Source organism: Panicum virgatum, chromosome 9N, assembly GCF_016808335.1.
Source record: "Panicum virgatum strain AP13 chromosome 9N, P.virgatum_v5, whole genome shotgun sequence".
Taxonomy (NCBI): domain Eukaryota; kingdom Viridiplantae; phylum Streptophyta; class Magnoliopsida; order Poales; family Poaceae; genus Panicum; species Panicum virgatum.
In genome coordinates, this window is record NC_053153.1 from 27,551,991 (window position 1) to 27,578,591 (window position 26,601).

The window sequence follows — 26,601 nt, forward strand, 5'->3', positions numbered from 1 at the left end:
GGGCCCGGCCCGCTTCCCGCCCGGGGGTGCATGCTGGACGTGTTCGATGTCGTGCCGCTCTGGGTTCCTCGCTGGTCGGTGGGGCCTACCAGGCCAAACCCTCTGGCCCTTTAATACGCGGAGCGGGAAGGTTTACCTTCTTCTTTGCCTGGCTTTGACCCCTTTCATCCGCCGCCTCCAGCGTTCACCTCCCTTTCTGCTTTCGCTCGCTGTCGCCCTCACCTCCGCCTCCCTTCCCGTTGTTTCATCGGATCCCTGATGCGGCGATGTCGTCGTGGAGGCCGTCTTCCCTGACTGAGATCCAACTCGAGAAGTTGGCCATGGAGGGGTCAATTCCTCCCAAGAATGTGGCTCACTGGAGGGCATCTCCGTCTGGGGAGTTGTGGCAGAACCGCCTAAATTAGTCTAGATTAAATGCGTAAACCATCACTATTATCACTAAAATAGTTAATACGCACTTAAGATAGAATAATTTGACAGTCTATCGGGTAAAATCCCGATAAAACTACTGAATTTTGGATCGAAACAACATACCTCACGCGAAGGTGAGTCCAGAGATTACAATAACCATAATGTAACTTTAATAGCAAAGGTTATTACAAACTAAGTTTGAGGATTCAAATGAGATACCTCAGAAAATTAAAAGTAGAAAACGACAACTAGCGACGATACATGACATCATGATGAAGCCCGTACATGACGTCAATCTCACCAAATACTCCAGAAATTACCTGAAAACAAAGTCACAAGCAAGACTGAGTATACTAATACTCAGCAAGGCTTACCCAAAACAGGGTATAAAATATCCCTTTAACTAGACATGCAAAGGTTTGTGAAGCTCTGGGGTTTTCTTTTGCTGAAAAGCCACAAAGAGTAGATCCTTAATTTCAAGTTTTAGCTTTCAAGTTCTAGTTGTATTAACCATTCTAAGTTTGCACCTATCTATACAAGCATGGTAGAGAATTAATTTCATCCAACCATATTGAGATCATTATTGTTTCACTTCTTACTCTATGCAGCAAAGGGATTAAGCAGTCTCAATCTTCATGAGAAGCGGACGATTCTGAATCGAATTTCAACCTTGCAAGGATAAACCTAGCACACACGCTTGAAGCACCGTTGAGTCACTCCCAAGCAACCTTTGGCTTCTCATTCTGATTCATGGACAGGACCACTCTCCTCGACTATAGGGCACTCACCTCGTCCCTCATAGCCGTGGTGTTGCGCGACTTAATATAACTTTTAACTTTATTTAACTTCTTATCTCTAAGAGAGAGTGGCAGGCATGTCCACTTGCCGGGCCGAGGAGTTACTAGGCTTGCCGCGTACCATATTTACGGCATGTGGCTAGTACTTTCAAATGCTTAACCACCGCTGCTACACACTGCGGCCTTAGCAAATTTTATCAATACAGACGGATTTCCACCATGAAACTTGTATCCCAATCCGTCCATGGTCCTTATAGTGATTGCATAAAGTAAACAATCAACTCCTATAAATCTCGTGAGTGACATGCAATCACTCGACTTTTACCGGTCCTATTAGCAAAGCATCTAAATGGACTCATTTCTAGTGTTCAATCAATAGGTACCGAGAATTATGCATTTAAGGTTTTCATTCAACTCCAATAACTTAAATGCACAAATAAATAGTAATAAGTTGCATAAAATAATAGGATTATGCACCGGGGCTTGCCTTTAGTGACGTCTATAGAGTCAGTGAATCTTGATTCTTCCGAATCGAAGTTCGGGACTTCAGTTAATTCCGCAATGTTGTTAGGCTTTAGAAATATCCCATCGAGTTCCTGGATGAGTTTGAACGTTCCGTCGACTAGCGATATATTTCTATATTCAATGCAATAGTTGAAATTAGTGAAGTGCTTGAGTATAGCTTTACTTTACTAAAAGTTGTTATGCAATAAAACTCAATTAAGAAAGCAACCATTTCATTTTCTATTTACTGGGCAGTCATTTATGGAGTAAAAGTAAACACAAGGAACTCCATAAAATAGCAAAACTAGCTACACTAAGAAACATGGTTTGAAAAGAGAGTAAGGGTAGTTCTATAAATATGTGATGGGTTGAATTCAAATCTATAATTTGAATTCAAAAGAAAATTCAACAACTAGGGTTTTGAAACAAACATCAGTTCAAAGTCCAAAAAGAAAGACCATGCATATTAATCAAGCCCAAACATGGAGTTTATAAAAACAACACTAGCATGAATTATCCTTAAAACTCAGACATAGAATTAAAACTCAAATTAAACAATGAAAGGAATTATTCAAAAAATTATTATTAACTATTTATGATTAGTAGAGCTCATGCTAAAAGGATGACCCTAAGAAATTAATAAAATCATGTTTTAATAAGTTCAACAAGTGCACATGCTAGAAATAAACGGAGCACATGAAATAACAAGCAAAAATCAGGTATTAGGGCCACAATTTTTACACAAGAACATGCATAGCGCATAGGTTACATGGTTAAAAGATGAAATCCAATACAGCTATGGTTCAAGAGATAAAAATAAAACACTCATTTTCTAATAATTAAACTAAAGCACTCAATATAAAGTTTCATACAAACTTTAGTAGTATAAGTCATAGAGCTAAGCAAGAGGAACACAACAAAATTTATTTCAAATTTTTCTGATTTTCCACTATTTTCTAGGATTTTTCAAAGTTCACAAGAAAAAGAACTAGAGTTATTACAGAAAGGTCCCTGAAAGGAATTGAATTCAAGCAATCAACCACCCGGGTTCCAGCGGTTCAGGTCGCCGGCGGCGAGGAGCCCGTGGGAGAAAAGCAAGAGGAGCTCAAGGGCTACCTCGGGGTTGCATTGGTTGGAGATGGGGTGGGCTGTGGCAGCGGGTCCGTGTATTCTGGCGGTCGGCGGTGGTCTGAGATGACGGAGGCGGCGTTTCGGCGGAGAGCTTCACTGGGAGGAGGAAAAGCTAGAAGAGTGCTCGGTTTGGGCAGTGGGAGGGAGGAGAAGCGGCTCCACGGCGAGGCCGACGAGCGGGGGCGCAATGCTGGCCGGCGGCCCTTGCTTGGTGTTGTGCAAGCAGGGAGAGCTCGGCCGGGGCTTTATAAAGGCTGTGGGAGGGGAAGATAAGCAAGCAGGATAGGGGATAGGCTTGCCGAGGCCGTGGGCGGGAGACGGCGGCGGAGCATCTCTTTCAGTGGATGGCCGGCGGTCGTGGCGCAAGCAGCGGCGTGGCGCGCATGCTTGAAGCCAGCGAAGGCGGCAGGATAGGGTTGGGGTACTTAAGGGCGGCGCGTGGGGCGGCGTGGGGCAGTTGGACGGCGGGGAACCGGCAGCGGCGGCCCAAAACGGCGGCAAGAGGGCGGCGCCCCTGTTTTCAACGGAGAGAGGAAGAAGATGATACTGTGGGTGGACCTAGATGCAAAAAGGAAAGAAGCTAAGGGGTTTTTTGTAAACACAAAATTTCCCACTGTTTTAGGGCTCAAATGAAAAATTGTCCAACATGAAAGTTGTGTAAGTTTTCAAGATCTACAACTTTTATATTGTGCAAAAATTCACTAGGTCAATGATTTTGAAATTATTTTGAAATCCGACAATTCTTTTAAATGCAAAAGAATGCAACTTAAGTTTTAAAATCACAAGGGTAGCCCTAGACATAAATATGTCTTTTTATGAGGGTAAAAAGTGAAAAACAAAATATGCATTTTAACCGCTCATAAATTTTAAAATTTTGCCTTTTGCAAAAATTATTTTGTAAAAAGGACTTTGCACTTTTCCAAAATTACAAAAATACCCATGCTATAGTAAACTAGGTTTAAATTTTAAATAAACACAAAAACTATATTTTTTTGACTGGGTAATTTTTAGCCCATAAAACCTGGACTGTCACAGGAGGTTAGTCCCCATCCATGCCCCGACGAGGTGGTCACCTTCCGAATTTTCTATGCGCAGGGTCTGGGCCATCCCGCCCACCCCTTTCTGCTAGGCTTGCTGGAGGAGTGGAGAATCGGACTGCATCACCTCAACCCCACCGGGATGTTACACATCACGGGCTTTGTGACGGTGTGCGAGGCGTTCCTCGGGATAGATTCGCATGTGGATCTGTTCCGGGAGATGTTCGTCGGTCGTCCGGTCACGACGAGGCATGATGCCGGGGCGTCGCGTTCAGAGGCGGCAATCGCGCCTGTAGGCGGTTTCGGCTTGCAGCAAAAACCTGGCAAATCCTCGTATCCCCGGTACACCCCTGTGGACAACAATCGGGGGTGGCACGATGAGTGGTTCTACATCCGGAACCCTTCCGGCAGAGAGGAGGCGTTCCCAGTGTTTACCAGGAATGCCACGGAGAAGCAGGAGAGTTGGACCTGGGGGGCTGCCCGGAGGAAGAAGAATCGTGTGGAGATGATCGAGGAGGTGCTGAAAGGCTTGGTGGCTCGCTGTCTGGATGGCGCTTGTGTTTTCACCACCATCTTCCTTCGCAAGGTGCGCGTTCTTTCTGTGTTGCGAGGGAAAATGTGGGATTATGAGCATGATGAGCCGCAACAGGAGCTGCAGGACCCCAGCAGCTCTGGGTTGTGGATGTGGCTTGATGGCATGATTGTGGGGGAAGGCCGCCGTCCCATCGGCGGTCCATCCCCTTTTTGGTCGGGGTCCCCCCCAACCTGGTAAGTATCCGTCTTGTCTTCGATTTCCTACTCCCTCCCATTGTATTTCCGTTCCTGCTCGTTTCATCATCGTTCACGATTTCAGGGTCTTGGTAAGCCCAAGTCTCTCCCCCATCGCAGCAAGAGGCCGGAAGGGGCTGCTCGCCAGGCCGAGCAGTAGAAGAAGGCTGCGGAGAAGAAGAAGAAGAGGAGAGCGCTCCATGCCCGGGAGCACGAGAGCCACGAAAAGGAGGTGGCCAAGCTTATCCACGAGGGGATGGATACCGCGGAGGCTCAGGACCTGGTGGTCGCTCGGCCTCCGAAATATCCAGCGTCTGGATCCGACGGGGAGGAGGAGGAAGAGCTGGAGCCGCTTGGGAGCAAGGATCCGAGGCCCCCAAGCGCGCCCGCGAGGAGCCAGAGCCTGGGTCGGTGAAGTGACTCAGAGGCGAGGGCTTGGACGTGCCCGATGTCATCGGCGATGTCCCCCGGGATGACGATTGCACCCTCCCTGTAGGGCGCGGTGGGGCCGATGGGCGACCGCCGCCTGTTGCAACTACCGTCGTGACTCGTTCGCCCCCCATATCGTCAGCCGAGACCGTCCTGATGAAGGCTGCGACAAGAATGTAAGTGTCGCACTTGTTCTTATGTTGCGGAGGGGCAGCCTTTCAGTGACGTGCTTTCTTGTTTCTGTAATGCAGGATCTCGACCAGTTTCCAGTCGATGGCTGAGCCGGTGGAGTGGACCGAGCATGCTTCGCTGGCGGTTCTTCTCGCCAGGTGTCGGGGGGGGGGGGGGGAGCGCACCCTCGGGGATGTCCTCGTCGCAGATGGTGACGGTGGCGATGCCAGGCCCCATCTTATCACCGGCTGCACGTGGCAACGACATTCATGCCATATTCTGCGGGCCGTGCAGGTGTTCCCACCGAGAGCTCTCCCCTTCCGCCGCCCGCGGGGGAGGCCGCTGTGTTGGGGGAGCCGCCATCGGCGGAGGGCGCTCTGGTTCCCTATCGTCTGCTGGAGGGGCCGTTGGAGTGGTCGTCTTGCGATGAGGGTGGTGACGCGCGGTTCATGCTGAACGATTCTCGGGAGGATAAGGTCTGGAGACACGTGGGTCGGCAGGGCCTCAAGGCTCAGGAGGTGCTCGCTTCCGCTAAAGGCCATATTGCCCTACTGCTGGGGGAGGTAGAACAGGCTGAGAAGCTTGTTACCTCTAGTCTACCTCCCGCCGTTGGGGTAAGACCTTGTCGTCGGGTCTGTTCCTTCCTGCCTGTAGGTGTTCTCTTGTGACCCCCTTTCGTTTTCCAGGTGCTGTAAAAGATCTCGAAAAGGAAGTCATCTTTCTTGTGGGAGGAATATGGTCGCGAAGTGATGGGCGAGGCGGCGCGCTGGGACCTTGCGGAGCGGTTGCACTCTGTGGAGGCCGCGCGTGACTCGGATACTCTGGAGTATCGCCGCAATCTTGCGGCCATAGAGGCCCAGTTGAAGGAGGAGCGGGCCCGTCGTGCCCGCGCAGAGGCCGACTTGGTGAACCAGGAAACGGGTCGTCAGGCGATGGACAAAGCGCTGGATGGTGATTCCCCTCGCATCCCTTTCTTTCGATTATGTTCGCAATATGGCGTCATGCTGTGGTGATGTTTCTTTCAGAGATGACTACTCGGAATCGGACCCTGCGCCGTGAGTTTGATCGACTGTGGTTGTCGGCCCAAGATGTTTGCTCCTACGTCCTTGGCTCCCCGCCTTCGTGTCCTCTGCAGGATGATCTTCAGAGGGTTCCCAAGGAGCTGGCTGCGTTGATGGCTATAGCGGCTTACCACGGGCTTCGTTTGCGTTGAGCGCCGTGGTGCTGCAACATCCGGAGCTAGATCTGGCAGGTCTTGAGGATGATCTCTCTGTCGAGAAGCCGTACGACGACGTTCTTGTGGTGGCCAGGAGGCTAGAGCCCATTGCCAGCAAGGTTGCACGGGGTCTGACCTTTGCGGCGGTGAGGAGAGTCCGGCGTGCAGAGCGGGAGTTGGATGTGAGCGGTGGGAGCGCCGGAGCCATGGCGGATGCATTGTCGACCGGCGGGTCCGCCGTTCCTTCCTCGAGTGTGGATCCGTCGTTGCAAAAATAAACGATATATTAGTTCTCGTTTTATGTGGGGTTGCTAGTGAGGGAAAGGACATCTTGCGCTTCGTGGTAAAAGTAAATTTCTATTTTTCCAAAAAGAAGGCTACTGTTCGCTTTTCCGCTTGCTCGTGAACATTTTTGGCCCTCGACCTCCTTTCTTTTGGAACTGCATGCTGATTGTAGGCTGCGACATATAGGCGGGAGCTGGCCCAGAGGCATCATTTGCTAGTCGCCGTAGATCGTTACATGGATCCAATTGATCGGATAGTTTGGAAAAAAAACATTTGAGTAGGACGGAGAAGGTGCGAATTAGTAGAAAAAGTCGTGTGTTGTGTGATAACTGAGACCGGTGTGCGCATGCTGCACAGTCTGTCCTAGTGAGGTCCCCGAGTGCCTTGGTGTAACACCCTAATTTAAATTTCAGCATTTATTAATAAATTTAAATGGCTTTATTCTATTTCTAAGGTTTATTGTGTTTAGTATGGCATTTAATTCAATTTTGTTCCTTAAGTAATTAAAATTTTGTCTAAGGTTAAAACTTTGGTGTTGCATTCATGCTGGTGCATAATTTTAATTAGTTGAGTGTGGTTTGAATTCAAACTTTGATTTGAATTCAAACTTTGTTTGAATTAGAAATAGAAGAGAAAAAGAAAATAGAAAAGGAAAGGAACCCCAAAACCCCAGCCCAACCCAACAGCAAAAGCCCACTCCTCCCTCTCCTTTCCCGGGCGGCCCAGCCCGCACGCCACCCCCCAGCCCGCGCGCGCGCCACTCCTCCACTCCAGCCCAGCCAACCGCGCGTGCGCGCTCAGCAGCCCAGCGCTCTCCCTCGCAAGGCCAGCAGCGCGCGGCCCACTTAGCTCCGCCCCACGCCCGCTCGCGCAGCAGCTTGCTCGCCCGCACCGCGCGTCGCCTCTCTCCCTGCGCACCCGGGCCCGCCTGTCATCGCCCTCCTTCCCATTCCTTCTCCAGCGCGCCAACAGACCCCGCCCTTCTCGCCGAGGATCGCGCCGCGCCTCCACGGCACACTCCCCCAAGATGCCCGGGGCCCCCCTTTAAATTGGCCGCAGCCCTGCGCCTCCCCCACCGCAGACGCCCCAAACCCTACCCTCGGCCGCCTTGCTTTGCTCCGCCCGGAGCTGAGCTCTGCGCCTCTGCGGGCGCATCGTTGCCTCTGCGCCGCCGAGGTCCAGCACACCCAGGCCATCTCCGCCACCAGGAGCAGTCGCAGGATCTCCTCCTTGGCGCCAGGACCCTCCTCGAGATCTCCCTCCTCGACTTCGACCCCAGCAGCGCCCTTCTCCACGAACGCCGGTCCACGCCGCGCCGCCGTACCTCACCCCCAACCCCGCTGCGCTTCATCTCCGCCCGATTCGGGCCACGGTGAGGACCTTCTCCACCTCCTCTCTCTTTTGCGTTAGAAACTAGAGCCTGTAGGCCACTCCTTGGACCCTGCGCGCCGCGCCCCGGCGAGGCTCGCCGCCACCGCCGCCGCACCCATGCCTCCGAGCCACCCCGGGCCCAGATAGTGCCACTAGTGTTTGATGCATGACGCGTACGCCGTTCCGGACTGAAATACGAGTCGAATTAGGCCCCGGAACACCGTTATCGGTGTTCTCCGGCGAAGCACCGCCGCGGAGCTGGTCGCCGTCGAGCAGCGCCGCCACCCCGCGCGCGCAAACTCCCCTAACCGCCCGATCCCGGATGGACGCCCTAGATTAGATCGGCGTACCCCTTCGTTCTGGACTGCCAGATCGCGATCCAGCGGCCGATATCTGAGGATACCGGTTCGGCCTGGTTTAATTGCTAAAGAGCCCCTGCACTTTTTGTTATTCAACCCGCACTCCCAATCTGTTCAAAAATATTTCCTTTTTAGTCCAAAATTTGACGCCCAGCCCCCTGAGCTTGTTAAATATCAAACCCGCCGTCCAGCACTCATTCTTTTACGCGTTAGACCCTAGGTTTATCCTTTATTTACGTTTTAGCCCTCATTTTTTGCAGAAAACCCCCTGGAACTTAGTTTTTCTCGCAGATAAGCCCCTAGAACTTGTTTTTAGCCTAGAAAATGCGTTTTAGCTCCGTTTTTAGCGTTCTTTATATCCACGCGATCGTTGTAACGCGTAGAATAGTTTTAGACTAGTTTAGTGTGCTGTTTTTGTGTATTGTTGTACTGTTTCTTAGTTTTTGTTAGTGTTTGCTTGTATGCTTATTATTGTGCATTGTTTTGGCCATGTGTTCGTGAGTAGACGTTGATCCATCTGAGGAGCCCCAGTACCAGTACTCGGAGCAGCCGTCTTCGGAGCAGTTTGAGTAGCAGCCAGAGCAGTACGAGGAAGGCAAGTATAACATGAACAACCTATCACTTTAAATACATTTACATACTGCATTTTAATATTGTATGCCTATAAGGATTTCCTAGCCACTTTATATCCTTTATATATATCCTTTGGGTTGCATTTTGGTTAGTTGTGCTAGGTTGCTGCGCTATAACATACTCTGGTCCTTTTTAATAAATTTGATTAATGGTTTACTTGAACTTAATTCTGAGAGTGGCCCTCTGTGCTTCGTGCTTGAGTGGCTCACGTCTCGTTAAAATATGGTTTTTGTAGAAACATGGTTTAGGGGGCCAGCACGGTGCTTAGTGCTTGGTTGGCCACTCTCCATAAGGACCGGTTCATAGAGCGACAACCTGGGACAACAGCGCTACCACAAGGCTAGAATGGGATAGACTTGGCGTAATAATTAGATCTTTTTGGTTTGGAGTAACTTACCTGCGGGGCAGGGGCGGTAAGCTTCTATGGCCCTCGTGCTGAGTGGCCTCGTCTGTGCTTCGTGTCTTGACGCCCACTAGACCTGCTCCATAGTCGCTAATCCACCCTCGCGGTTACTCCCTACCAACGAGATTCTTTGTAAAGGCCTCGTAGTGAGTCACTAGTCATCTCACCTAAGGAAGTGTGATGAACAACTGGCGTAGCTCACGACTTGTGGGTAAAGATGTGCAACCTCTGCAGAGTGTAAAACTGGTATACTAGCCGTGCTCACGGTTATGAGCGGCCCAGATCCTCCTTTTGATTAGTGGGGTTGTCTCCTTCCGACGAGGGAGGTGCCTCTCGGGGTTACCTTGGTGGCTTGGTTTTGGTTTGGTTCTCAGTAGTATCATGTTTAATCTTGATTAATTACTATGTAACTGGGTTAATGGTAATTCATCAACTTGTAGTAAATAGCTTTAATAAAATTTTGCCAACACTTAAAAGCTAATGCAGTTGAGTCAGCCAACCTTAGAGCCTCATAGTTTGTGTTATACTTGTTGAGTACAAGTTGTGTACTCACTCTTGCCTCTTCTCTACTTTTTGCTCTTGGCTACGCTACTGCTGCTCAGTTCCTGCCGACACGAGGGAGTTCGTTCAGCGCTACCAGGACTACGAGGACTTCTAGGTGTTCGTCTCCCAGTCGACGTCCCTGTGGCGCCCTGCTTCAGCTTCGGAGAGCTTTTATCGTTTATGTACTTCGCTTCCGCTGTATCAGACATTTTGTCATTAATGTAATAAATAACATTCGTATTTCGATTTATTATGTCTTATTCATGATATGTGCTATGATATACTATTCATTCTGTGGTATATACGTGTGACTTGATCCTGGCACGTATATGATTGCTCGGTTTATGCCCTTTTATAAACCGGGTGTTACAGAGTGGTATCAGAGCCGTATCGACTGTAGGACGAAGCCTAGATAGTACTGGTCGAGTTTTGGGACTTCTTCTCTCCAATCCTTGTCTGCTGAAACTATTTTACTATTATACCCCTTGACTTCTATGATTTTTACCTTTCTTGCCTTGATTTCTCTCTCTGAAGGATAGTTTTCGTAGATTTTGGCCTGAATCAGTCATCTGACCACCATGAGTATAGCTAGGTGACCTTTTTATAATAATACGATAGCACGTTCTGCGACGCGTTCTGTTAGTCGAGTCGTGTGTTAAACTCGGCTAAGTTGTGAAAATTGTCTGCTTGTTATTATGCTACATGTTTGATTTGGATTTTTGAATGATTGCATAGCTTAGTAGTTTAAATTTGTTTAAAGAAAATCACTCTTATGTTAAAGTTAATTAATTAATAAAATGAGTTAGATCGTTGGGGGTAAAACAGTCCACTCTATCCTGTCTACTTTATCATGACTGAGTCTTTTTTCCGCAAAGAGTTATCATATCCATCTGAATTTATTCCTGCAATATCCTTACCCGTGAAATCTTTTGTCCAAAATCAGATGGTGAACACCAGGCGTGGTTCTGACCAGCAGGGGCAGAACAACCAGGGTCAGAACACCCAGGGGACCGAGATCCCGATGCCACCACCTTTGACTCCGGAGCAGTACTTCCAGCTCCAGATGCAGATGATGGCTACCCTGAACAACACTGTTCAGGCTCTTCAGCAGGCTCACACTCAGCCTCCGCCTCCTCCACCGCCGCAGCCTCGCGACAGGCGTGCTGAGTTCCTGAGGGGTCACCCGCCGACGTTTTCTCACACGTCCGACCCTCTTCAGGCTGACGACTGGCTCCGTGCAGTGGAGCGTCAGCTGGACATCGCCCAGTGCGATGATCGTGAGCGCGTCTTGTACGCAGCAGGACAGCTGCGAGGGGCAGCTTTGGACTGGTGGGAGTCCCACCCAGTTCATGACCGCGAGGCACTCACTTGGCTCCAGTTTAGGGAGCGTTTCCGTAGCCACAACGTCCCCGCGGGCGTTATGAAGATGAAGCAGAAGGAGTTCCTTGCACTGAAGCAGGTAATCTTAAATATAATCATTCAGCGATTTCTTTTGAGCTAATGCCCCTTGTTCTATCCTTATGAATCTTGAGTTAATCTTCCGATATCTATCTGTCTTTGTGAATTCAGGGGACTATGTTGGTCACGGAGTATCGTGATCGCTTTCTTCAGCTGGCTCGCTACGCCCCTGCCGATGTTGCGGATGACCGCAAGAAGCAGGAGCACTTCATGGAGGGCCTTGAGGACTACCTCCAGTACGCGCTGCTCAACCTCCGCTTCGACGACTTCAACCATCTGGTTGACAGCGCGCTCAACACTGAGCGCAAGCACTTGGAGATGGAGGACAAGAAGAGGAAGATTGTCCCCGTTGCTTCCGGCAGCAACACTCGTCCACGCCTCCAGCAGCCCCAGCAGTACCCGCAGCCTCAGTACCGGCCTCCTCAGCAGTACCAGCAGAGGCCACCGCAGCAGTACCCGCCTCGACAGCAGCAGGCAGGTCAGGGCCCGAGGTTACCGGCGCCTCCGGCTCGTGCTCCACCAGCTCCGCCAGCACCGCAGGCTCCACGTCCGGCAGCTCCTTCCGGACAGCAGGCTTCGACACTTGCACGCGTCTGCTATCACTACGGCCAGCCGAGGCACTACGCCAACACTTGCCCCCGGAAGGCGCAGGCGGGACAGCAGGGACGCCCAGCTCAGCCCAGGGCGCCAGCACAGGCTCGAGTGAACCACGTGACGGCCGAGTCAGCGGCCGAGGCTCCTAACGTGGTTATTGGTACGTTCATGGTCAACTCTCACCCCGCTACAGTGCTTTTTGATACCGGTGCTACCCATTCTTTCATTTCCAAGTCATTTGCCGAGCAGCATGGTATACCTGTTTCTTGTATGAGGACAGCTATGGTAGTTACCTCACCTGGGGGTCAGATACGTACATGTTCTATATGCTCCAGAGTTAGTATTGTCATAAAGGGGGTAGAATTCCGCACTGGCTTGATAGTTATTGACTCCTCGGGGATAGATGTGATTTTGGGCATGGAGACACTTACCAGATGGGGAGTCCGTATTGATTGTGCTCAGCGGACAGTTCACTTATCGGCATCTGATGGCTAAGAGGTGACAGTCAGTGCTTCAGAGCCTTCTGGGTTTCTTCATCAGATGGAGGCTAGACCCACGGACGGTATTCGCGTGGTGTCTGAATTCCCGGATGTCTTTCCAGATGATTTGCCAGGCATGCCGCCTGAACGCGCCATTGTGTTTTGTATTGATCTCTTGCCTGGCACAGCTCCTATTGCAAAGCGGCCCTACCGTATGGCACCTATAGAGCATGAGGAAGTCAAGAAAACTATTGATGAGTTGCTAGCCAAGGGCTATATCCGTCGCAGCTTCTCTCCTTGGGCTTTTCCATTGTTGCTGGTAGATAAGAAGGATGGCTCGAAGAGGATGTGTGTCGATTATCAGGAGCTGAATGCAGTCACTATCAAGAACAAGCATCCACTGCCCCGTATTGAGGATCTCTTCAATCTGCTTCGAGGTGCTCGTATATTCTCGAAGATCGATCTTCGTTCGGGTTATTTTCAGCTGAGGATCCGTCCTGGGGATATTCCGAAGACGGCATTCACCTGCAAGTACGGGCTATATGAGTATACAGTCATGTCCTTCGGCTTGACTAATGCCCCGGCTTTCTTCATGCATCTGATGAACATGGTCTTCATGGATTATCTGGATGTCTTTGTGGTGATTTTCATTGATGATATTCTGATCTTCTCCAAGACAGAAGAAGAGCATGAGGAGCATCTGAGACTCGTATTGTAGAGATTGAGAGAGCATTAGTTGTACGCTAAGTTCAGCAAGTGCGAGTTCTGGATTGACAAGGTTCCATTCCTCGGTCATGTTATCTCTCAGGGAGGCATTGCTGTTGATCCGAGTAAGGTGAAGGATGTGCTAGAGTGGGAGACACCGCAGACAGTAAAGGAAGTCAGGTCTTTCTTGGGCTTAGCTGGATATTATCGGAGGTTCATTGAGAATTTCTCCAAGATCGCGAAGCCTTTGACTTCTTTGCTGGAGAAAAATGTGGCATTCATATGGACTGATGAGCGTCAGAGGGCCTTTGATGAGCTGAAGAAGAGGTTGACTATGGCGCCAGTCCTGACTCTGCCTGACTAGACGAAGAGGTTCACGATATATTGTGATGCTTCGAAGGATGGTCTTGGGTGTGTTCTGATGCAGGAGGGCAGAGTGATCGCTTATGCGTCACGACAGTTACGTCGGCATGAGCTGAATTATCCCACTCATGATCTTGAGTTAGCCGCAGTTGTACATGCTCTGAAGATTTGGAGGCATTACTTGTATGGACAGCGGTGTGATATCTACACTGATCACAAGAGCCTCAAGTACATTTTCACGCAGAATGAGCTGAACAGCGGCAGAGAAGATGGCTAGAGTTGGTCAAGGATTATGATCTGGAGATTCACTATCATCCGGGCAAGGCCAATGTTGTAGCAGATGCTCTGAGCAGAAGGAGTTATGTCAACATGGCCGTGGCTTTCCAGATGCCTCCTGAGTTATGCGAGGAGTTCGAGCAGCTGAGTCTGGGCTTCTTGCATCATACCTCCAGTGCAGCATTTGAGGCAGTACCGACTCTAGAGGCAGAGATCAGGCATCATCAGAAAGATGATGAGAAGCTGCAGGAGATTCGTGAGTTGCTCAAGAAGGGCAAGGCTCCTCATTTCAGAGAGGATGATCAGGGTACCTTGTGGTACAAGAACCGGATATGCGTGCCAGATGTGAAGTATCTTCGGAAGTTGATTCTGAGTGAGGCCCATGATACAGCTTACTCTATCCATCCGGGCCGCACAAAGATGTATTATGATCTGAAGGAACGTTTCTGGTGGTATGGGATGAAGCGTTCAGTGGCAGAGTACGTGGCTATTTGTGACACCTGTCAGCGTGTCAAGGCTGAGCATCAGAGGCCAGCAGGTCTGTTACAGCCTTTGAAGATTCCAGAGTGGAAATGGGAGGAAATCACTATGGAATTCGTTGTTGGATTGCCTCGTACTCAGAAAGGGTACAACTCTATATGGGTAGTAGTGGATCGATTGACGAAGGTTGCTCACTTCATTCCGGTGAACACTACTTACTCCAGTGCTAGACTTGCAGAGTTGTACATCTCTCGGATTGTCTGCTTGCATGGTGTGCCCAAGAAGATCATATCCGACAGAGGGTCTCAGTTCACTTCTCGGTTCTGGGAGCAGCTCCATGATTCGTTGGATACGAAGCTGCATTTCAGTACGGCTTATCTCCCTCAGACAGATGGGCAGACAGAGAGAACCAACCAAGTGTTGGAGGATATGCTGAGAGCTTGTGCCATTCAGTACGGTACCAGCTGGGATAAGTGCCTGTCATATGCTGAGTTCTCATATAACAACAGCTATCAGGCCAGTCTGAAGAAGTCCCCCTTGAGGCATTGTATGGCAGAAAGTGCAGGACTCCTCTCTATTGGGATCAGATTGGTGAGAAGCAGCTCTTTGGCCCTGAGATCATAGATGATGCAGAGCAGATGGTCCAGGCTGTGCGAGAAAATCTGAGGATTGCACAAAGCAGACAGAAGAGCTATGCAGATGGCAAACGGAGAGACCTGACTTTCAGTGTCGATGATTATGTGTATCTGAAGGTGTTTCCGATGAGAGGAATCCGCAGATTTAATGTCAAAGGGAAGTTAGCACCTCGGTATGTGGGGCCATTCAAGGTGCTAGAGCGGAAAGGCGAAGTTGCTTTTCGCCTAGAGTTACCTCTCAGCCTCTCAGGAGTTCATGATGTCTTCCATATATCTCAGCTGAAGAGGTGTCTGCGAGTGCCCGAGGAGCAGGCACCACTGGATGGAGTAGATGTCCAGGAAGATCTGACTTATACTGAGCATCCGGTGAAGATTCTGGAGACATCAGAGAGGGTTACTCGGAACAAGCGCATCAAGATGTGCAGAGTCCAGTGGAGTCATCACAGTGAAGCTGAGGCTACATGGGAGCGAGAAGATGAGCTGAGGAAGACATATCCAGATCTCTTTGCTAGCCAGCCCAGCTAAATCTCGAGGACGAGATTTCTTTAAGGGGGTAGGGTATGTAACACCCTAATTTAAATTTCAGCATTTATTAATAAATTTAAATGGCTTTATTCTATTTCTAAGGTTTATTGTGTTTAGTATGGCATTTAATTCAATTTTGTTCCTTAAGTAATTAAAATTTTGTCTAAGGTTAAAACTTTGGTGTTGCATTCATGCTGGTGCATAATTTTAATTAGTTGAGTGTGGTTTGAATTCAAACTTTGATTTGAATTCAAACTTTGTTTGAATTAGAAATAGAAGAGAAAAAGAAAATAGAAAAGGAAAGGAACCCCAAAACCCCAGCCCAACCCAACAGCCCAAGCCCACTCCTCCCTCTCCTTTCCCGGGCGGCCCAGCCCGCACGCCACCCCCCCAGCCCGCGCGCGCGCCACTCCTCCACTCCGGCCCAGCCAACCGCGCGTGCGCGCTCAGCAGCCCAGCGCTCTCCCTCGCAAGGCCAGCAGCGCGCGGCCCACTTAGCTCCGCCCCACGCCCGCTCGCGCAGCAGCCCGCTCGCCCGCACCGCGCGTCGCCTCTCTCCCTGCGCACCCGGGCCCGCCTGTCATCGCCCTCCTTCCCCTTCCTTCTCCAGCTCGCCCTGCGCCTCCCCCACCGCAGAAGCCCCAAACCCTACCCTCGGCCGCCTTGCTTTGCTCCGCCCGGAGCAGAGCTCTGCGCCTCCGCGGGCGCATCGTTGCCTCTGCGCCGCCGAGGTCCAGCACGCCCAGGCCATCTCCGCCACCAGGAGCAGTCGCAGGATCTCCTCCTTGGCGCCAGGACCCTCCTCGAGATCTCCCTCCTCGACTTCAACCCCAGCAGCGCCCTTCTCCACGAACGCCGGTCCACGCTGCGCCGCCGTACCTCACCCCCAACCCCGCTGCGCTTCATCTCCGCCCGATTCGGGCCACGGTGAGGACCTTCTCCACCACCTCTCTCTTTTGCATTAGAAACTAGAACCTGTAGGCCACTCCTTGGACCCTGCGCGCCGCGCCCCGGCGAGGCTCGCCGCCACCGCCGCCGCACCCATGCCTCCGAGCCACCCCGGGCCCAGATAGTGCCACTAGTGTTTGACGCATGATGCGTACGCCGTTCTGGACCGAAATACGAGTCGAATTAGGCCCTGGAACACCGTTATCGGTGTTCTCCGGCGAAGCACCGCCGCGGAGCTGGTCGCCGTCGAGCAGCGCCGCCACCCCGCGCGCCCAAACTCCCCTAACCGCCCGATCCCGGATGGACGCCTTAGATTAGATCGGCGTACCCCTTCGTTCTGGACCGCCAGATCGCGATCCAGCGGCCGATATCTGAGGATACCGGTTCGGCCTGGTTTAATTGCTAAAGAGCCCCTGCACTTTTTGTTATTCAACCCGCACTCCCAATCTGTTCAAAAATATTTCCTTTTTAGTCCAAAATTTGACGCCCAGCCCCCTGAGCTTGTTCAATATCAAACCCGCCGTCCAGCACTCATTCTTTTATGCGTTAGACCCTAGGTTTATCCTTTATTTATGTTTTAGCCCTCAGTTTTTGCAGAAAACCCCCTGGAACTTAGTTTTTCTCGCAGATAAGCCCCTAGAACTTGTTTTTAGCCTAGAAAATGCGTTTTAGCTCCGTTTTTAGCGTTCTTTATATCCACGCGATTGTTGTAACACGTAGAATAGTTTTAGACTAGTTTAGTGTGCTGTTTTTGTGTATTGTTGTACTGTTTCTTAGTTTTTGTTAGTGTCTGCTTGTATGCTTATTATTATGCATTGTTTTGGCCATGTGTTCGTGAGTAGACGTTGATCCATCTGAGGAGCCCCAGTACCAGTACTCGGAGCAGCCGTCTTCGGAGTAGTTTGAGTAGCAGCCAGAGCAGTACGAGGAAGGCAAGTATAACATGAACAACCTATCACTTTAAATACATTTACATACTGCATTTTAATATTGTATGCCTATAAGGATTTCCTAGCCACTTTATATCCTTTATATATATATCCTTTGGGTTGCATTTTGGTTAGTTGTGCTAGGTTGCTGCGCTATATCATACTCTGGTCCTTTTTAATAAATTTGATTAATGGTTTACTTGAACTTAATTCTGAGAGTGGCCCTCTGTGCTTCGTGCTTTACTGGCTCACGTCTCGTTAAAATATGGTTTTTGTAGAAACATGGTTTATGGGGCCAGCACGGTGCTTAGTGCTTGGTTGGCCACTCTCCATAAGGACCGGTTCATAGAGCGACAACCTGGGACAACAGCGCTACCACAAGGCTAGAATGGGATAGACTTGGCGTAATAATTAGATCTTTTTGGTTTGGAGTAACTTACCTGCGGGGCAGGGGCGGTAAGCTTCTATGGCCCTCGTGCTGAGTGGCCTCGTCTATGCTTCGTGTCTTGACGCCCACTAGACCTGCTCCATAGTCGCTGATCCACCCTCGCTGTTATTCCCTACCAACGAGATTCTTTGTAAAGGCCTCGTAGTGAGTCGCTAGTCATCTCACCTAAGGAAGTGTGATGAACAACTGGCGTAGCTCACGACTTGTGGGTAAAGATGTGCAACCTCTGCAGAGTGTAAAACTGGTATACTAGCCGTGCTCACGGTTATGAGCGGCCCAGATCCTCCTTTTGATTAGTGGGGTTGTCTCCTTCCGACGAGGGAGGTGCCTCTCGGGGTTACCTTGGTGGCTTGGTTTTGGTTTGGTTCTCAGTAGTATCATGTTTAATCTTGATTAATTACTATGTAACTGGGTTAATGGTAATTCATCAACTTGTAGTAAATAGCTTTAATAAAATTTTGCTAACACTTAAAAGCTAATGCAGTTGAGTCAGCCAACCTTAGAGCCTCATAGTTTGTGTTATACTTGTTGAGTACAAGTTGTGTACTCACTCTTGCCTCTTCTCTACTTTTTCCTCTTGGCTACGCTACTGCTGCTCAGTTCCTGCCGACACGAGGGAGTTCGTTCAGCGCTACCAGGACTACGAGGACTTCTAGGTGTTCGTCTCCCAGTCGACGTCCCTGTGGCGCCCTGCTTCAGCTTCAGAGAGCTTTTATCGTTTATGTACTTCGCTTCCGCTGTATCAGACATTTTATCATTAATGTAATAAATAACATTCGTATTTCGATTTATTATGTCTTATTCGTGATATGTGCTATGATATACTGTTCATTCTGTGGTATATACGTGTGACTTGATCCTGGCACGTATATGATTGCTCGGTTTATGCCCTTTTATAAACCGGGTGTTACACTTGGCCTGAGAGTGCTCAGGGTAAGGGGATGTAGAGGCGAAAAATAACAGAAAGTAGGATGGTCGAAGACCATGGTCTGGCCCCCGAGCGCTCCGAGCCAAATGTGTATGGGTCGGGGTGCTAGAAACCAGAGAGTTTGTGTGTTGTCAGCGCAAAAGATGTAGTGTCCGGCCCCCGAGTGATTCCGGGCCGGGAGTGGCCGGGTCGGTACGCCGGGTGAGTGCACTGTGCTGTGCGGTGGGGAGAAAAAAATGACAGGTGTCGGGCCCCCGAGTGCTCCGAGCCGGGAGTGGCCGGGTCAGGGTACTTGGACTGAGCCGCTAGTGCTTCTTACGGGAAGAAATGATATAATTGTTCTATACTCCAAGAGTTGGTTAGAATGTTACCGTCGGAGTCTTTTAGCTTGTAGGTGCCTGGGCGTATGACTTCTGCGATGCTGTAGGGTCCTTCCCATAGCGGCAAGAGTTTGTGCTGTTCCTTCGTCGACATGACTCGTCGCAGGACCAGATCTCCGACTTGCAGCGTCCTCTCCCGTATGCGTCTCTCATGGTACCTGCATAAAGTTTGTTGGTAATGGGCCGATCGGTGCAACGTTGCCAGCCTTACTTCCTCTAAGACTTCCATGGCATCCCTCTGGACTTCGGCTACCGTTTCTGGGTTAAACGTTTTGACTCTTGGCGCACCATAGTCCAGATCGGAAGGGAGCACGGCCTCTGGACCGTATGTTAGGAAAAAGGGTGTTAGCCCCGTTGACCGGTTAGGAGTGGTTCGCAAGCTCCAGAGCACTGCCAGCAGTTCTTCCACCCAACGACCCGCGAACTTTTTGAGCATGTCAAAAATGCGCTGTTTGAGCCCTTGGAGGATTAGGCCGTTAGCTCTTTCTACTTGCCTGTTTGTACGCGGATGTCCGACCGATGCCCAGTCGATCCGGATCCCGTATCCTTCCGCGAACTCTTGGAAGTAGTGGCCTGTGAAGTTGGTTCCGTTGTCGGTGATGATGGAATTGGGCATGCCGAATCTGTAAACGATGTCCAAGAAAAACTTGACGGCCTCCTTGGAGTCGATTATGGTGATCGGTTTTGGCTCTATCCATTTGGTGATCCTGTCGATTGCGACAAGTAGGTGGGTGAACCCTCCTGGTGCCTTAGTGGCCCGACCATGTCCAGGCCTCCACACGACGAATGGCCATGTTATGGGAATGGTCTGAAGGGCTTGGGCTGGCAGGTGGGTTTGTTTTGCGTAGAATTGGCAACCTTTGCATGCACGGACGATCTCCTCCTCGTTGCATAGTGCTGTTGGCCAGTAGAATCCTTGCCGGAAAGCTTTTCTGACCAAGGAGCGTGCTGCAGTGTGGTGCCTGCAGATCCCGGCGTGTATCTCGAGAAGAAGCTCCTTGCCCTGGGCAATGGGGATGCACTTCATGAGAATGCCAGTTTCGGAGGGGCTGCGTTTGTAGAGCTCGCCGTCGATTACAGCGAAGGTTTTGGCTCGTCGGGCTACACGACGGGCTGCATTGCGTTCCTCGGGGAGGACTTCATAGAGGAGATAAGCCAATAGGTCGGCTCTCCAATCTGTGTTGTCTGCCTGGCTTGGTTCAGATTGTCCCGTAGCAAGACAGGTTGGGCCCCCGGGTACCTAGTCAAGGGCTGGGTCGGAGGGAGCGTGCTCTATTTTCTCTGCATACTCTGTTTCCCCTGTTTTTGTCCTATATGCGGCTGGCTGCTTTTCTCGTGCTGACGGCGCATTTAGGTCATTGACGAAGATGCCATTGGGCACCGGCTTGCGCTCGGCGGCCATTTTTGCGAGAGCGTCCGCATCGGGTTCTCCTTCCATGTGATGCGGTGGAGCTCCAGACCCCAGAATCTCCCTTCTAGCTTACGGACTTCCTGGCAGTATGCATCCATGAGAGGGCTCTCGCCATTAGAGTTCTTCATGACATGGTTGATTACCAGCTTGGAGTCGTCATAGACGTACAGGCGGGTTGCCCCGATGTCGATGGCTGTGCGGAGGCCGCTGATGAGCGCCTCATACTCGGCGACATTGTTTGACGCGGGGAAGTGGAGGTGGACTGCGTACTGGAACTTGCCTCCTTCTGGGGAGATCAGGACGACCCTGGCCCCTGCGCAGGGTCCCATAACCGACCCATCGAAGTAGGGGGTCCAGTACTCGTGAGAGATTTCTAGGGTCGGAGCTTGAACTTCCGTCCACTCAGCGATGAAGTCGGCCAGGGTTTGAGACTTTATCGCCGTGCGCGGCACTAACTTGACGTCATAGCCCATCAGCTCGACTACCCATTTGGAAATCTGCCCTACGGCGTTGCAGTAGCGAACTTCTCCGAGTGGGAATGAGGTGACGACCGACACCTCATGCTCGGTGAAGTAGTGTTGTAGCTTCTTGGCCGCCATAATGACGGTGTAGACAAGTTTTTGTGTCTGTGGGTACCGTGACTTGGTATCAGTTAGTACTTCGCTGACGAAATACACGGGATGTTGGACCTTGAGGGCGTGTCCCGTTTCTTCCCTTTCCACTACCAGAGCGGCGCTGACCATGTGGCTAGTGGCTGCCAGGTAAAGCAAAAGCGGTTCACAGGGATCCGGTGCCACGAGCACCGGTCGAGAGGATAAGAGAGTCTTGAGGCGGTCGAGGGCCGCCTGTGCCTCGACCGTCCAGACAAAGGTGTCGAGTTTCTTGAGGAGTTTGTACAGCGGCAGGCCTCGCTCTCCTAGCCGGGCAATGAACCGACTGAGCGCTACTAGGCACCCTATTAACCTCTGGATGCCCTTGACACCGCGGATGGGTCCCATGTTGGTGATAGCCGCGATTTTGTCATGGTTGGCTTCAATGCCACGCTCGGACACCATGTACCAGAGGAGTTTACCCTTAGGCACGCCGAATGTGCATTTCTCGGGGTTCAGTTTGATGTTGAACCTCTTGAGATTTGCGAACGTGGTGCTCAGGGTGGCGACTAGGTCATCCGCGCGCGGCGTCTTGACGATGATGTCGTCAACGTAAACCGCGACCATCGCCCGAGGCGGATCCGGTCGGTCAGGGTCGATCGGCGGGTTGATCTGGTCGGAGAAGCAGGCTTGCATGCATCGCTGGTATGTTGCCCCTGCATTCCCGAACGTCATTGACACATAATAGTATGAGCTGAACGGCGTGATGAAGGATGTCGCGAGCTGGTCGGATTCCTTCATCGCTATCTAGTGATAGCCCGAGTAAGCGTCTAGAAAGGATAAGATCTCGCATCCTGAAGTGGAGTCGATTATCTGATCCATTCTAGGCAAAGGAAAAGGGTCTTTGGGGCAAGCCTTGTTTAGGCTGGTGTAATCGACACACATCCTCCATTGACCAGTTTTCTTTTTTACAAGGACTGGGTTAGAGAGCCAGTCAGAGTGATAGACTTCTTTTATGAAGCCAGCAGCTAACAGCTTAGCTATCTCCTCTCCTATGGCCCTGCATCTCTCGTCGTTGAAGCGTCACAGGCATTGCTGGACGGGCTTGGATCAAGGCAAAATGCGGAGCTCGTGCTCGACGACCTCCCTTGGGATGCCCAGCATGTCGGACGGCTTCCAGGCAAAAGTGTCCTTGTTAGCGCGGAGGAAGTCGACGAGCGTGTGTTCCTATTTGGCCGACAGCTGGGAGCCGATCCACACCGTCTTGGTTGGATCGGCATCATCGACCACGACCGGCTTAGTCTCGTCGATTGAGATGAAGGCCGGTGCTTGGCTGGGCTTGCCAGGGTTTGGACGGCATTCAGGAGTGGTGGCGCGAAGCTGGCTAAGCTCAGCCAAGTTCGCTGCAGTGGTTGGGAGGTCGAAATATTTGCGGCTGCTGACGTAGGCCTGCTCGAAGGAGCCGCTCACCGTGATGACCCCGTTCGGGCCCAGCAGCTTGAGCTTGAGGTAGGTGTAGTTGGGTACCACCATGAACTTGGCGTAGGCGGGGCGCCCGAGGATGGCGTGGTATGCCCCCTTCTAATCCACCACCTCAAACGTGAGGATCTCGGTGCGGAAGTTAGCTTTGCTGCCGAATGTGACCGACAAATCGATGTTGCCGACCGGGTATGCCTTCAGAGAGGCCCGCAAGTAGGCTCGTGGGATCCCCATGGCTTCCACGGTGTCGATGTAGACGATGTTGAGGCTACTGCCCTCGTCCATCAGCACCTTGGATAGGCGCATGTTGCTGATGACGGGATCGACGACGAGAGGGTACCTCCCGGGTTGAGGGATGCTGACCGGGTGGTCATCCTGATCGAAAATGATGGGCGTGGATGCCCATTTCAACCTTTTAGGAATTGAACTCGCGGAAGCACATACCTAGCGGAGCCACACCTTCTGCAGTCGCCTGGAAAATTCATCCTCCAGGCCGCCGATGATGACCAAGCACCGGTCCAGGTTCAAAAACGCTCCTCCTGCCGGCTTCTCCTTGTCCTAGTCAACGTCAGGCTGCTTCTCGCGGCTATCGCTGTCAGTCTTGGCTGTCCTGCGAAGGAGGCGCTTTATCATGTCATAATTCTTGAACTTGTGGTTCACCGGATAGCCATGGTTGGTGCATGGCTTCTCCAAGAGCTGGTTGAAGTGGTCGTTTCTGGGAGGACGCTTATCTTGGCGCTCGGTTGCCGCGACCTCACCGGTGGTGGGAGGTCGGCGATTCTTCTTGTTCCTCTTATCCTCGCGGCTTGAGGATGGCCTGTCGCGGTCATGTCGCTTTGCCTTTGCCGCATGCTGGTTGTGCTCAAAGATGGCCCCGACCGCCTCCTCGTCGGAGGCATGACTAGTGGCGATCTCCAAGAGCTCGTGTGTGTTGCGCGGCTTTTGGCACCCCAGTTTGTGGACTAGGGTCTTGCAGTGCGTCCCGCTGAGGAACGCGCTGATGACGTCGGCGTCGACGACGCCCAGGAGTGAGTTGCACTGCTTGGAGAAGCACCGGATGTAGTCACGCAGGGACTCGCCGGGCTCCTGCTTGCAGTTCTTGAGATCGCAAGAATTGCCAGGACGTACGTACGTGCCTTGAAAGTTGCCGATGAACACTTTCCGGAGGTCTGTCCTGCTACCGATGGAGTCGGCGGGCAAGAACTCCAGCCAGGCGTGGAAGTTCTCTCCCAAGCATATTGGGAGATACTGGATGATGAAGCGGTCGTCGCTTGCTCCTCCAGCCTGGCATGCAAGCCGGTAGTCCTCCAGCCACACACCAGGGTTCGAATCCCTAGTATATTTCACGTTGTTCACCGGCAGTCGAAAACACTAGGGGAAAGGCGCCCCACGACAAGGGGAAAAGGCGTCTGGTCCGGCGGGGACCAGGCTCGGACTCCGATTGCGGTCCATGTTGGGTCGCAGGGGCGTCCCTCTCGCCGGAGCGGTGAGCGCTCCGGGTTGGGTGCGTATGCCCGCGCGTCCTCTGCTCGAGCGGCCGCGCGGGCGACTGTTGACGTTCACTAACGTCAACGATTTGTATACCACAAGCGCACGGTTCGTGGTAGCTTTTCCCTTAGAGTATTCCCCCAAGGTTTATCAATCCGTGGATCGACAATGAACTTACTAGGGTTTTCTATCTAATCTAACGGATCTATCCTAACATGAAGCATTAATTGCATATAAAAGGTGAACCTTTGATAGATATGAGTGATGTACAAAGATTGATCTCATCCATGAACATCGGTAAGGATAAAGCATGACCGAAGGCATGACTAAACCTATCACACGCATTCTAGTTGTAGTTCTAGCTAAACGAGTAAGCTCAACATGGATCTCATCCAAAGCCTCTTTAAATCAAAACCTCCAATCCGATCCCTCGATACCCAACCTACTAAGTGGCAACGGCCTGTCACGACGCCACCCCTTTCAACGGGATACCCTGAAGCAAGTCGAACCCCCTTTGGGTAGATCCGGTATGAACTCCTAGCCACCATAGCTACAAGAACACCCCATGCAATCTATCTCGAGAATAGATCTAGGAATAAGCGCACCCAAAGCAAGAACGAAATCAAAAGAGGAGAGACATGATCGCTAAATAGATCGGATGACATGAAGACATTACTCACATAATAGATTCGTTTGGATCGCCACCACCGCGTATACACCATTGACGACTCCAACTAGCTCATGAACTCCACCATGACACAACCACGCAGTGAGGCCATGGCGGCTAGGGATGGCCTAAGCCATCTCCTAAACAACTTCGAAGACTTGCGGCGGCCGTCGTCTCCCTTCGGTCTTGGCCCTAGGTTTTTGTCGAGTTCTGGTTGGATGGATGCTTCGAGTTGAATAAGGTGCGAGCTATTTATAAGTCGAGGAAGCCACCGGTCGAAGGGGAAGGCAAACCGCCTCAGAAAAGGGCTGGGCCGGCCGGCCCCATGGGCCTAGGCCGACCGGCCTACCCCTTTTCGGGCTCGCCTCGGTCTCATTTTTGGCGTGTAGACTCCTCGCATCTTCTAGAGTTTCTGTCCTTCACGATTGCACCCCTTTGGACGTTGTTATCTTGGAGATATCTTCGAGGAAAGGATAGGATAGGGAATCCTTCCTTAAATCTTCATTTGCTTTGCTTAATCCCAAAGTATCTTGATCTCATCTTCGTGGGCTCGGTCCTTTGGGCTCTCTTGGAGGATGGATGTGCGTGAATGGGCTTCGAATCAACACGGGCTTTGGTCCTCCCTTTTGGGCTTTGGCCCTCGTCTTTCTCCGTGTTAGCGCTCGATCACGGGCCTCGTCATTTCATGCTCTAAAATAGGCCAAAAACCTGCAAAAACGAAGTTCCTCCAAAATATATGTGCAAACGTGAAAATGACCAATAATTAGGCCGGGGTTAGGACGGTTAGTGATTTTGATATTGAATTCATGCCATTATCAAGGATAAACAAGGGATAAAACGGGTACTTAAGGAGCGCCAACATTCCCCCCAAGCTTAAACCTTGCTCGTCCTCGAGTAAGTCCAGGAGCTTTGCTTATAAAGAAATCAGCGTTGCCGCTCAATGTCCTCTCTGCACTTAGTCATACATAACAAGACATATTGCTCTCTCAAGTATTTAGCATTTAAGTTCATGTTGTGACCGGCTACTTTTTCATTATGGAAGATAGACTAGCAATTAAAGAACAAGCCACAATAATAAATAAATGCAATGCTCTCAAACTTAAGCGAATTTCAAACATTTACCTTGTTTCATCGTGAAGAGTTTTCAAAAGAATGCATATCAAACATAAGTGAGGTTCTCTTGCAAAAGATCATGGAAATACTCATCTCATCAAGTCGCTCAAGCCTACATTAGATTGTTTTCAACCTATTCTACTCATATATAAAAGTGGAAGGCTTATGTGGAGCTTGGTAGGTAAAAACAATCCTAGCAAAACATTATACTTGAAATATTATCAAACTAAGAGAGAGATCTAATGGGATTACCGAGACTAGTCAAAAAGGCCATTGGAAAATAATGTTGGAGAGGGGGAAAGATAAAACACACACATTTAGATAGGTGGACATGTGCAAGTGGCAAATGGATGATCCCGAGACACAAATGAAGTTCTCGTTATCGGATTGCACATGGTTGGAAGATTTGAGTATGGAATAGTTCTTCAAAGTAACTTGGAAAATTAATGAAGCCAAAAAGAACTAAGGAGTATTTTATTCTTCTCTTTTTTTTCTTTCATTTTTCTTTTCTTTTCTCTTTCTTTTTGCTCCTTAGAACTTTTGATAGCATAGAATACTTACCCAGCCATCCCCCCCATGCTTGAACGAATGCTCGTCCTCGAGTATGAATAGTGGGAGAACCAACTAGCTAGGGTAAGTATCTCAAA